The following is a 14,470-nucleotide window of genomic DNA, read 5'->3' on the forward strand; positions in this document are numbered from 1 at the left end:
CATGAAATATGAAGCCACTCCTGTCTGAGCAGTGTTAACAGCTAGAATATAGGGACAGAGTGAGGAATGGAGGGAGGGGAAGTTTAACTCTGATACTGCAGGTAATGGATCCAGGGTCATTTATTGCAGAAATTTAACAAGAAAAAACACCATCTAAACAGCAGTGAGCCAACATGAGATACCACACCTATACCTGAACACACCATAATATACTCACCTACACCTGAATGTGACATAATACACCCATCTACACCTCAATGTGACATAATACAGCCACCTATACCTCAATATGACATAATGCACCCACCTACACCTGAATATGGCACAACACACCCATCTACACCTGAATATGATATAATATATTATCAACACCTGAGTTTGGCACAATACATCCACCTATACCCGAATATGACATGGAGCACCCAACCTACACCAGAAATTAGCCAGTCAGATTTAGGTTTAATTAAACAGTAGTGTCAATATGAACTTGTTCATTTACCTTGAATCACCTGGAAACTCTTCTCTGAAGTTGATTATCCTCCCCATTGAACGATCACTCTTCATAGACACACAGCTGGGTACAGGTGACCCTGCTCTTTCTACCTGGGCCCTGTGAACAGAACATGGAGACAGAGCTTCCAGTTAAACTCATTCTCTTACTGCAGCTCTAACTCACAGCACATGGAAACAGAACATCCAGTTAAACTCATCCTCTTACTGCAGCTCTAACTCACAGCACATGGAGACAGAGCTTCCAGTTAAACTCATCCTCTTACTGCAGCTCTAACTCACAGCACATGGAGACAGAGCTTACAGTTAAACTCATCCTCTTACTGCAGCTCTAACTCACAGCACATGGAGACAGAGCTTCCAGTTAAACTCATCCTCTTACTGCAGCTCTAACTCACATCACATTAAATATCTGATTTGTGCATTCATACCTCTTTCTGTTAGTGCTGAGGGTTCCTCCTTTGGTGTCTGGCTCTCCTGAGTGACTCATTTTAGAAACAGCGCCCCCTATCTCAGAAGACTGGAACACATCAGACCAGTTTACACCACATGTGGGTTCTATCCCATACTAGCCAACCTGTAAACACACAAAATGAGAACACACTGAACACACATATACAACATGTCACAGTGTTGACAGGAAGCAAACAAGAATTTAAATAGGCCCTAAACATGTTCTATACAGCAACTGTATTACATAAACGTAAGTGGTAAGCTCTATATTGATTGTACAACTTGATAAATATTCTTTGTTAACAATTCAATGGAATTCAATGGAATCGGTCAAAATTGTACATTTCAAGTGAAATGAATATTAGAACCAGCTATCATGCTTATGTCTGACCAGGTATTAATTGTATTTTCATTTTTTTCATTCACTTCATTTATTTATGTATATTTCTTTGAATATATATTAGGGTGCATCAGACCCTATGGTAAGCAATTCAATTTGGTCCTCAAACACTCTATAACATGGATTCTCAAATTTGGACCACAAATTTAAATCCAGCCCTAGTTTTCTTTTCCCCAGGTAATTAACAGAACAATTTATGCTACTTTGTGCCAGACTGCATTCACACGTGACTCCCAGGTAATCGGAGGGTGGAAAACAAGCGGTTCTTGGATGTGGAAACCTGCGATTAGAATAACAGTACACTAGAACCACACCAGAAACCCATGATTTGGGATGGCAGATATGCCATCCTGCCAAGTCACGCCTTGGCAGGGCGGCATGCCCTATACCTATACAGCACCAAGAGTTTGGCACTCTTCAGGGTTCCCCACAGAAATAACCACAACAGCCATAGACACTCAGCCCTTAAAAACATTCAATTCTGTACATTCTCACCCCATTTCAACAGACAGAATTCATAAACAACTTCACATGTCCACACAATAAAGCCCCAAACCAAGGGGGTTTTGCGTTTTTTCCTTCTTCTTCTTCTTCTTCTTCCTGCCACCTATCCCACAAACAAAATGTCTCCCTATTGGACATTTTACCGGCACCAGCCAATCCTTCACCTACACAAGCCAATCAAAATCTTGCATACACATGTAAAATAGCCATATCTTTTTAGTCTGAAACATTTCTGGTCTTAACAGCAAGTCTGTTCATGGCCTAGTGGTCAAAGTTAGAGTCTATGGACCATGAAGCTGTCGGTTCAAACCCAGCCAGGATCACATTTCTTTAACCTGTTTTTTTCCTCACTAATAATTGTCTATTACTTCTCAATTATTGCTTTTGCACCACATCTACCTTCACCGCATGTATACACTGCATTATGACGTACCATCTGCAAGTCATTCAGTTAACCGGCAACATTATCGCCAGACCATATGGATTCAACCGGAGCTCAGCAGTGCTTACTGGCCTGTGTTCTTTAAAACCACGGACGGGTTTTACCAGGACATTTCACGCATTGAATTGTTATGTCGTGGTGGCGTACTGCCAAAGTTACGCACTGAAAGCCAGAGGTCGAAGAATCTAATCCCGCCTTGCCCTCAGGAAGATATTTTGATATTTTACACTAACGTTTTCTTACACTTATATTTTCTTTACCAAAACTCACTCACGGCCAGCCATATGCATTTCATGACGACAAATGTATTGATTTTCTTAAAAAGTTACACCAGCTGACCACTGTGCCATTTCTACGAACTATATTTCTTCACTTGGCTACTGTAGAAAACGTTCTTATCAGCAAATGCCACATTTCTACATTCATGTTACCTCGCTCTGTTCTCTATCTACCCACATACAAACAATTACTATGTATATACTGTCTGCAACTCCCCATTGAAACATTACATTTCGACTCATGACTCAATCATAATTATAACTACTAGTACTCAACATGAGAACAGCACATCAGGGCAATAGATTCCCTATACATTATCACACGTTACTTCACCAACCACTTTCACGAGGGATTGCTTATACCGTTCAATAAGGAAACGCAAATTGCTCATGGTCACTTCAGTTACTTTGCACTATAGTCTGTCATCATGTCAAACTTCACCTACATGCCCATTCTGCTAAAAAAACATATTGTTTCAACTAGTTAATTTCATAATTTCTCCTCATTTCTCTTGTACTATTGTTATTTTATCATGCAAAGATTGCTGGGACATATGCATCTGCTCCTATTCCCCCCTATCAAGTGTTCCGCTTCTACTATTTCCAATTCTCACATAAGGTCACTGATCTACCTTAGAAAAACAGCGAAGATGACTCCTACCTGCAGATAAGCCTATCAAACTGCCTTATAAACCAAACACTAAAAGTGCATCTTGACGAAATAACAGAAAACGGAGCAGGACAGAAGGGTACACAAGTTGCGACCTACGGAGCTCTAATTCTACGGGCTTGCTTATAATTTTATCAATCAAGGCTCGTTGGATGGCCGTGAGTACATACACTGGGCATATTTCAGCTGCGTTTCTCATGCGTTTATATTTATGCCACCGCACCCTTTGTCACAGCCACTGTTTTACATATAGCAAAGCGAAAGTGCTCAACGGTACACGCTCATCAGACTGTACAAATTCGCACAAGGATAGCCATAATCCACAACCGTTTCTTAAGGGTTACTTCGCATTTCTCACTTTCTCATAACAAAGACTTTGCAAAAATAAATGATATCTCATAAAAAAACATGTTTTCAACATACAAAAATGCCAAGTTACTCACACATACAAGACATACACTGTCTAACTCATTCATTCAAACTGGCAAAATCCAGGCCTAATTGCACCCTGACCGCCATTTTATTGTTAGTTTTCTGTTTTGCTGAATTAGGCGTATTAATGCGATTATACTAGAAGATTCCCGTACCTCCCCCCACCTCTTCACCTTTATTTTATATTCTCTCCCATGCAGTTGTCCCTGCAAGTATCAAAATGTGTCAGTTGCTCTGTGCTGTCAGTGGAACCATCGCCTGACCTAACTAGGCAACAGGTAACATTTGAATGTGCAGCCTTCTTCTCTATGGAGAATTGTAAAACTGGAACACTAATGCTGCATTGCTTGTGTAGCTCTGTATTACCAGTTTGACCATCCTACTGTGCTTTAGCTAAACCTGCTGTGTTAGCCAAATAGCATTAACACAACAACTAACAGTAACACGCCACATACTGTACAGTCTGCCCACATTTTACATTTCTACATTTTACAAAAATTCGAATTGCTTGATTATAGAGAAAATGAAATTCTGACTTCCCGGTCCACAAAGTGAAGACTGTCCACACAAGGCTCATCATGTCCAACTGAACAGTTTTTTCTGTTTTTCAGCGCAAAATCAGTGTCTGTTAGACAAAACTACTACTGTTTGACAAAAAGTTTGGAATGTTATTCAATGTTACAGTTGCAGGTGTCAAAATGCAGCCTACTCTTTTAATCAAATTACTAAGGCAGTGACTACCGCCATATCACACAAGGTAAAATTATCATAAACTATCTTTTTAAAAACTGAAGTAAAACATAATTCTTTAAAATGATTTTTTAATTACTTTTGGTCCCAAATGAAAAATTTGAAAAAAAGAAGCCTATTGCACCCAAACCGCCTTTTTATTGTCAGTTTTCTGTTTTGCTGAATTAGGCGTTTTTAATGCGATAATACTAGAAGATTCCCGTTCCTCCCCACACCTCTTCACCTTTAGTTTATATTCTCTCCATCCCACTCCACAACAGGCTACTTACTCTGTTCTTTTTTCAGTTTTATTCCTTCTTTTACTCCTTCTTTCTTGTCCGTCTTCAAAACGGTGTTTGAGTTTGAAACACTCCCAGATTGGTACCTTTGGACTTTGGACCATCTCACACTTTCAGTATGCCTTGCCCATTCACTTCCTCATGATCAGTTACGGCCCTTACGTAATATGCTAAAGTTTGTGGTGAATAATTTCTGTTAAAACTAAAGTTATTTATTAGCTCCAGTTCTTAACTACCTGGTTTTGTTCATATGTTTTGGTGTAGGGTTTGCTATTATGATGTCTGTACATTTGTTATGTGCCATTTCCAGTCATTGACTGTTTGTTTTCTTTTTTAGACAGCCTGGAAGGTTATTTGTCATTTTCATGTTTGTCATCCTGGAGGCCAGGATCAAGGAATTGTGGCACTCACATAGTAAAATTATGTGATGAAGTTTATGCCATTATTTCAACAATGCATCATACTTAACAATGTCCAACTGCAGAAAAAAATGGCTAAACATTTAAAGGGACAAATTTTAAATGCTTTAGCAATGACAACAGAGTAAACAGAATAGCCTATGACAGTGAGCTGAATAGCCTATGACAAAGTGAGCTGAATAGCCTATGACAGAGTGAGCTGAATAGCCTGACAGAGTGAGCTGAATAGCCTATGATAGAGTGAGCTGAATAGCCTATGACAGAGTGAGCTGAATAGCCTATGACAGAGTGAGCTGAATAGCCTATGATAGAGTGAGCTGAATAGCCTATGACAGAGTGAGCTGAATAGCCTATGATAGAGTGAGCTGAATAGCCTATGATAGAGTGAACTGAATAGCCTATGACAGAGTGAGCTGAATAGCCTATGATAGAGTGAGCTGAATAGCCTATGATAGAGTGAACTGAATAGCGTATGAAGGAGTGAGCTGAATAGCCTATGATAGAGTGAGCTGAATAGCCTATGACAGAGTGAGCTGAATAGCCTATGACAGAGTGAACTGTCCCCCTTTCAAATGGAAAGAAAGACAGCTTATGTGAAGGAGCTACTAGGGCTTACCTCTGTTAAATTTAGTTCCTTAGTTGAACCTCCGTCCTGATCAGGAACTGTGGGATTTACTTAGTTTGTAATTCCCATGCAGTTGTCCCTGCAAGTATCAAAATGTGTCAGTTGCTCTGTGCTGTCAGTGGAACCATCACCTGACCTAACTAGGCAACAGGTAACATTTGAATGTGCAGCCTTCTTCTCTATGGAGAATTGTAAAACTGGAACACTAATGCTGCATTGCTTGTGTAGCTCTGTATTACCAGTTTGACCATCCTACTGTGCTTTAGCTAAACCTGCTGTGTTAGCCAAATAGCATTAACACCACAACTAACAGTAACACGCCACATACTGTACAGTCTGCCCACATTTTACATTTCTACATTCTACAAAAATCCGAATTGCTTGTTTATAGAGAAAATGAAATTCTGACTTCCCGGTCCACAAAGTGAAGACTGTCCACACAAGGCTCATCATGTCCAACTGAACAGTTTTTTCTGTTTTTCAGCACAAAATCAGTGTCTGTTAGACAAAACTACTACTGTTTGACAAAAAGTTTGGAATGTTATTCAATGTTACAGTTGCAGGTGTCAAAATGCAGCCTACTCTTTTAATCAAATTACTAAGGCAGTGACTACCGTCATATCACACAAGGTAAAATTATCATAAACTATCTTTTTAAAAAATGAAGTAAAACATAATTCTTTAAAATGATTTTTTAATTACTTTTGGTCCCAAATGAAAAATTTGAAAAAGAAGCCTATTGCACCCAAACCACCATTTTATTGTCAGTTTCCTGTTTTGCTGAATTAGGCATGTTAATGTGATTATACTAGAAGATTCCCGTTCCTCCCCATACCTCTTCACCTTTAGTTTATATTCTCTCCATCTCACTCCACAACAGGCTACTTACTCTGTTCTTTTTTCAGTTTTATTCCTTCTTTTACTCGCCCTTCTTTCTTGTCCACCTTCAAAATGGTGTTTGAGTTTGAAACACTCCCAGACTTGTACCATTGGACTTTGGACCATCTCACAGTACTTTCAGTATGCCCTGCCCATTCACTTCCTCAAGATCAGTTATGGCCGTTATGCAATATGCTAAAGTTTGGTTTGGTTGGTTTTGTTTATAAGATTTGGTGTGGATTTTGCCATTTTGATGTCTGTACGTTTGTTATGTGCCATTTCCAGTCATTGATTGTTTGTTTTCTTTTTTAGACAATCTGTGAGGTTATTTGTCATCTGCATGTTTCTCATCGTATCTGTTTGTCTGTGAAATATTTAAAGACACATTACTTATTAGCACTGTAGCAGGGAAAGGGGCGTGGTTTTGACCGGCAAATACTACCCGACCACTTGGCACCAGGCTCCCTAGTGGACAGCCCCACCCTCCTGAGCAGGGTTGCTAATCAGCAGGGATTGGTATAAGAGAGGGTGCGGTATATTTAGTGGGGGGAGGACAAACTGTGTGAGTGTTGACGAACTGGGCATCTCCTTTTACTGCCTTTCCTGCAAATGCGGTCAGACGGAGGGAAACTACGGATTGGTTTCATTTGAGGATTCAACTGCGTTATTTTGGGATTGTTTGTGTAACCTTTGTTGTGGCTGGCAAGCAGCTTACCTGCCTGGTTTTAGACAGAAACTTCAAGGCTGTTAAATGTGAGGGGGGGGAAGGTTCAACTTGAAGCTCGGCTTTCATTTTATTATTTTTTTGTCTCCATGGACCAATATTTTCATATGTTCTCTGTAAAAAGCACAATACAAATACAATTGAATTGAGCACATATACCTTTTGAATTTCGGATTAAAGCTGCATTATCAGCATAACTCTTTGTGTTCTAAGCCACTTTTGAAACTCCATTTCCTCATCCATTTGGCCTCCTTTAAATTTTGGATCCCAAGGTGTTCCCAACATTAAAGAGAACATGATTGCACTTGAATTATTTGTCTCTCTAGCGTCTGTCATAGAGGTTGTTGGCCTTTCATGTGATACCTGATCGGTTGGTATTCTCTTCATACTCAAAACCCAAAACTGCCAAATACAATTCCATGTTGTAAGGAATGATAAATTAACAGAATGGCCAAGACACCTTTTAATGCCTGATCTGTTTTACCTTACATAATCATAGTAGGTTCTTTTACTTTGGCCAATGGCACTGAATAAGAGAATCCACATGAAACTGAAGTATAAAAAGCATTTACTATTTTTTTTTTCAATTCGTAAAAATCACAAATCCAAAGGGAAGGAGGGTGGTCCTGTACAATCATCAGTAACTGTTACAGCCCTTCCTGTTGTAATGTACAGCATCTCAGACATTACAAGACATGGGTAATTAAGTCCAATGACAACAATCCAAAACATTCAGACACAGAGTGAATTGAAACATTCTGACAATCGCCTTACTTATCCCAACCGACCGAGAGGACAAGGACACTAAAGACCAAGCTGTCTCTGACAGCGTGTCTGTGGTTCTGCCTGCAAGTTCAAAGGAGTGTTTTCCCAAGAGATCTTTATTAACTTTTTCTTGGTTTATTTTGTTTGTTGCAGCACATTATGCCTTACCAAATGAAAATAAAATAAAAAATAAAAAATGTTGTGGAAATTCTCTGTCTTTCCAAAGAATGGCAGATAAAAAATAAACAAGATTGGGATGGCAGGTATGCCATCTCGCCAAGTTACACCTTGGCAGGGCGGCATGCCCCATTGGGATGGCAGGTATGCCATTCCGCCAAGTTACGCCTTGGCGGGGCGGCATGCCCCACACCTATACAGCAACGAGAGTTTGGCACTTTTCAGGATTCCCCACAGAAATAACCACAACTGCCATAGACTCTCAGCCCTTAAAAACATTAATTTAGGTACATTCTGACTCCATTTCAACAGACAGAATTCATTAACAATTTCACATGTCCACACAATAAAGCTCCAAACTAAGGGTATTTTTCGTTTCCTCCTCCTTCTTCTTCTTCCTGCTGCCTAGCTCACAAACCTAATGTCTCCCCCATTGGACATTTTACAGACAACAGCCAATCCTTCACCTACACAAGCCAATCAAAATACACATACACATGCAAAACAGACATATCTTTTTACTCTAAAACATTTCCAGTCTCAACAGCTAGTTTGTTCGTGGCTGAGTGGTCAATGTCACGGTCTATGCATTATTGGGTCTTAGGTTCAAGCCCCGCCTGGAACGAGTTTCTTTAACCTGCTTTTTTCCTCACTGATAATTGTCTGTTACTTCTCAATTATTGCTTTTGCACCACATCTACCCGGCGTTCACCGAACGTATACACTGCATTATGACATACCATATGCACATTCAGTTAACCTGCTACAATATCGCCAGGCCATATGGATTCAATCGGACCTCAGCTGTGCTTACTGGCCTGTGTTCTTCTTTAAAACCACGGACAGGTTTGAGCAAGAAAATTCATGCATTGAACAGATATGTCATGGTGGCGCACTGCCAAACTTACTGACTGGAGTGCGCCGGGTTGAACAATAGAATCCTGCATTGCTCTTAGGCAGATCTTTTCATATTTTACACTAACGTTTTCTTACACTTATATATGCCATATGCATTTCATGACGGCAAATGTATTAATTTTCTTTAAAAGTTACACCAGCTAACCACTGTGCCAGCCCATTTCTACCAACTATATTTCTTCCCTTGGCTACTGTGGAAAACGTTCATATCAGCAAATGCCACATTTCTACATTCATGTTACCTCGCCGTGTTCTCTATCTACCCACATACAAACAATTACTACGTATGTATGGTCTGCAACACCCCATTAAAACATTACATTTAAAATCATGACTCAATCATAATTATAACTGTTAGTAGTGAACATGAGAAACGTACATTCGTACTATAGGTATCCTTCTCAATTTCACGGCTTATTTCACCAACTACTATAGCAAAACAGAGTTAACACCGTCTGTTACATCCCTGTGTATTATTTAGAGCATTATTATTATTAAGGGATGTTACTTTTCTGTGTTTTTGGCTGGGTATTGCTGGTTGTTTGTGTTCCCCTATACAGGTTTTGATAAACATGTATCCTGTTGCCGGGTGACCTGACTAGGAGGATGCGCGGTGACGAGGATGCCGGTGTCATCGCTCGGAGACCGGACCAGATGCGGCCGTAGCTAAGGACGCCGGCGACCGTTGCGGAGCAACGGTTAGAAGAAGATGCGGGTCTTATAACAGCTGGACGCCGTCATCACAGGAGATCCATCTTTTTGTCTGCTACTGGAAGCCACGCTTGACTTCGCTCTGCTCCGAGAGTTCTATTCCAACCTTAACAGTTTTTAATAGTAGCCCAGGATTAGATTAGTCGCGCTGTATCCGGCAGTACAGTACTTGACCAGCAGAGGACGCTAACACCACGTAATCCCTGCGATTGGATCTGGTGGAGAGGACCGGCCTCATGGAGGACTTGGACCGCTGTATTGGCTGCCCGGTGAGGCTCAATTAAATAGCCTTTGTGTCACGGACATTTTAGCTAGGTTGACACTTTTAGCTTATAGGAAATCATTAAATTGTATATAATAAATAATCATTTTCTCTCTTTAAACACCTGCGCGTTGGTTGCGTTATTGTGTAGATTGGTTGTGGTGATTTAATGTTACGAACCATTCCACTCTCTTTGTTATTGCAACACTGAAGGGTATTTCCATTCGTACCACCATCTGTTTTATATACCATTCGATAAGGAAACTCATCTCACTCATGGTCACTTTATTTTCTTAGCATTACAGTCTGTGATCATGTCAAACGTCACCTACATGCCCATTCTGCTAAAAACATATTGTTTCAACTAGTCAATTTCATCATTTGTCCTCATTTCTCTCGTACTATTGTTATTTTACAATATGCAAAGATTGCTGGGACATATGCGTCTGCTCCTATTCTCCACTATCAAGTGTTCCACTTCTACTACTTCCAGTTCTCACGTAAGGTGACTGATCTAGCAAAGCAAAACAGCGAAGAGGACTCCTACCTGCAGATAAGCCTATCAAACTGCCTATAAACCTTACACTAAAACTAAAAGTGCATCTCGACGAAATAACAGAAGACGGAGCAGGACAGAAGGGTAAACAAGTTGCAACCTACAGAGCTCTAATTCTACGAGTTTCCTGATAATTTAGTCAATCAAGGCTTGTTAGATGGCCAGGAAACATTGGGTAGCATTGCTTTGGAATACAATTTATTTAATTTTGGTGAGGCAAGATAGCTTATACTGTTTGTAGTACAGTAACTTGGCGTCATTTTGATATCAATACTTTTAATGGCAGGCCTATATTTTGCCAGTTTGAATGAATTAGTTATAGACAGTGCATGTACATTGAAAATGTGTTTTTTATGATATAAATATTACACTGGATGGAAAAGGAAAACATTTACCAGAAAACAAAGGACTGAATAGAAACATGGTTGTGCTTTATTCTACCTCGGGTAGGGGTATCTCAAACACTAAAGCCTTTTTTGGAGATTTGTTCCTCTACTAAAAACCTAGTGTATGGCTGGACCGGCCGACCAATGGTGTGACTTCATAACTCGGCCGACCAATGGTGTAACTTCATCACTCAGTCACTCAGGCCAGGTCCACACCGCTTACCTCTCGTGTGCGTGACGGTCGCGGAACCTTTTGCTTTTCATTTCGGCGCCCATGTTACACTGCGTGAGACGCGCGTCTGAGGCGCGGATCGAGCCTCGCTGCTGCGGCGCGTCATCTAGTGTTTCGACGTGGAACCTATTTTTCACGCGTGAGTCGCGCGGTTCTCAGCAAAAATAGACAGTGAAAAGAGCTGTTGATAGTCATATTGACATCATACCAGCAACATTACATAACTGACACCTTTCACTATAGTTTCAATGTCTATGCTATATCTGAATATGTCACAGACATTTAAAAAAATATAAATATTATTGTTATTATTATTTTTATTTATTTTTTTACAATTGAGCACACGCTTCTTAACCTTTTTCTGTCTAAACTAAATATAAATTAAATTTATAATGAAATGAAATCAAACTCTATTATTGATGGCCATTATCAAAGGCAAACTCAATGTAGAAAGATAGGGCCGGCAGTAACAGTGCCGCAGCAGCAACGCTGGCGGTGTGACTGGAAACACATATGCATGCGAGCCGCAGCAGTTCGGCGAGGTGGCCGTCACGCACAGGCGAGGTAAGCGGTGTGGACCAGGCGTCAGTCAGTCACAGACATTCGCGTTATAGGGCTGGTGTGACCGGCTGCTGCGGTCCAGCCAAAAATGTAACTTTGACTTCACTCTCCCAATAGCCAATTTATGGTGAGCACGCGTATGGATATTTGTTCACTGGGAAGTTTTTTTTCCTTTGTACATAAACACATAAACGCACACACATTTAGTGGGAATTCAGCTGGATCTCCCCCCTGTGGAAAATCTCAGTAGAGAGAAACCTGCCTCCGCCCGGTGACGTGTCTTTGATCTGAAGCTTTTTTCCTAGAAGGGAGGATTTGATATGCAACTGCATGGCTAACTTCGTTTTTATTTCCCATTCGGATGTCCCGGCCGTTCGCCCTCAGTAGGTTACTGCGCTTTGACAACCTGCCCTGTTTGCCAACTAACGCTAACTCGCTGATTTTTGTTCGCTGGCATATACCGCTGACTAGCTAAACAGTAGCCACCCGACAGGCTCAGACTGCTACATTACAATGTTTTGGTTGCGAATGTAGGCTAATCTCTTGTTATTTGTTGCCTGAAGGCGTAGCTAGCTGCACTACCGGTAATATCCCCATCATTGTGCTTCATACATTATAACAAAACATTTGGCAACATAAACTTCACTTCGCATGTTTCAAGTTTTATAAACAACATATTAACCCATATCCTCTTAAATGACATTTAACAGATATACACAGGTCCAGAGAAACATAGGCTACTTGTATCCAAAGACGCCGCAGATCAAACCAAACCATATAATTATTTGTTATTATTTCATTACTTTACTTTACATTACATTTATTTGGGAGACGCTTTAATGTAAAGAGACGTACATCATTAGACTATTATAAATGCCACTAGATCGATCTAGTTCGAGTGGGATTGCAAATACGTACGTCATGTCCAGAGAGGTAAATATTGTCATGAAATAGGCTATAAAAATGCATTAGTAAACCATTTATTTAAACCTAAAGCTTAAAATAAAAAATTGAAATTACTTTCGTTTTTGCTCCCAAATGGGGAACCTGATAATATCCTAGTAGCCTACTCCTCGCATATTTTCTTGTCAGTTTTCCGTTTTACTGAATTAAGCGTGTTAATTGCGATTATAGCTTCCCCTCACCTGTTCACCTTTAGTTCATATTCATCCATCCCACAAAAAGCCAAACTTCATACTGAGGCCTGGGATACTCTGACCAGAGAAAGCTCCTGTCTAGTGACAAACTATTAGAAAGCTAGCTCTCAGAACTCTGCAAAATGATTATTGCTGCTTAATATACTTGTTATGCAGATTCTGTTATTTTTACCAAGGACCAAACGTTAGATTACGGTTCAAACTAGGAAGCGCCCATGACGCAACAGCTCAGTGTGAAACTGAAGTTCTACCACCATCTAGTGGCTGTATGAAGAAACTACAATATTTTTTTCAACAGTTATTTCCAGAACTCCCCAGCTATCCTTACATCTTAATAATTGCAGCAGATATGGCTTTAAACTGAAATGTTTTGCAAATAATTCACTGTTTGATCAATCAGAAAATCAGTTTTTTTGTCTATATGAGCGCACATAGTGAATCACTGCCCATTCTTTCACTGCTCCGCCTCAGTTCCTGTAGATTCAGTAGGAAACCTGCAGTGATTAATGCACTTCAGACTGTTCTGTGTGTTCTGCAGTGTACAGCTGCTTGGAGGCTTAAGGTGGTGAAGGGAAGTGTATGTTTCTGTATTTTCGTATGCACTCCTGGCCCCTTCTGCCTAGGGCTGCAGTCTTGTCCCAGTCTCCACATTCCCAGTTACCGTGGCGATGAGGGAGAAGAGCGATGGGGAGCTATGGGGAGGATGGGATGCAGCTCAGGGCCGTCCCGAGTGCACTGCTGAGAGGACCTGAAAAGCTCTGGCACCCACCATGGGGATATACTGCCCCCGTCCCAGGCACTATACTGTGCTGTTATATTGTGTGCTGTGAGGCCTAATTACTGATGTAACATGCATGTTTGACCACAGACACCATGCTTGTGAGATGTGACCTTATGAGGTGTGATGCTCAGAAACTACTATCAAGACTGAGACAACTTAGTGAGTCTTTGGAGAATGCCTCTACTTGCTGCGTAGTGGGTATTTCCCTGGTGCATATTGTACTAAAGTCTGTTACAGTGGGAAAATGTCACCTGACCTGATGATTTCCTGTGCGCCTCATGTACCTGCTTTGAGTGGTTCCTATCAATTCAGTGATTATTTGGCATATTGTATGGAAGTTAGCATTTCTTATGGATGCTGATAAGGTGTAATTTTATTGAAAGAAGGCTTGGGGCTGCTGGGTGGCTCATTTGGTTAAGGCACCACGCTGTGGTGGATGGATGAGCCTCACAGCCTCGGGTCGAATCCGGACCGTGTTTGATATAATTACAACTGGGAAAAAGTTACTCAGACGAGCTCGCTTTTGTTAAGATAATATACTCCATACTGGTGTGTGGCATTAGCAAACTTCTGAGAACTCTTCTGCAGGCTGTGTAGTGT

At 40.6% G+C, this 14,470-nt stretch overlaps 1 long non-coding RNA gene across 2 annotated transcripts; it reads right to left on the minus strand.

Annotated features, from left to right (window-relative positions):
• Positions 1-47: 47 nt before the first annotated feature.
• Positions 48-6,740, minus strand: LOC135246201 (uncharacterized). 2 transcript variants are annotated; one of them, XR_010327547.1, is made up of 4 exons: positions 6,651-6,740; positions 5,753-5,840; positions 942-1,087; positions 48-610 (listed from the first exon to the last, which is right to left on the minus strand). It is a non-coding gene; the product is annotated as an uncharacterized LOC135246201 (long non-coding RNA). The 2 variants fall into 2 exon arrangements; XR_010327548.1 differs by lacking the exons at positions 5,753-5,840; positions 6,651-6,740 and adding an exon at positions 4,709-4,785.
• Positions 6,741-14,470: the final 7,730 nt, after the last annotated feature.

The sequence above is a fragment of the Anguilla rostrata genome, unplaced genomic scaffold, assembly GCF_018555375.3.
Source record: "Anguilla rostrata isolate EN2019 unplaced genomic scaffold, ASM1855537v3 scaf0059, whole genome shotgun sequence".
Lineage (NCBI taxonomy): Eukaryota > Metazoa > Chordata > Actinopteri > Anguilliformes > Anguillidae > Anguilla > Anguilla rostrata.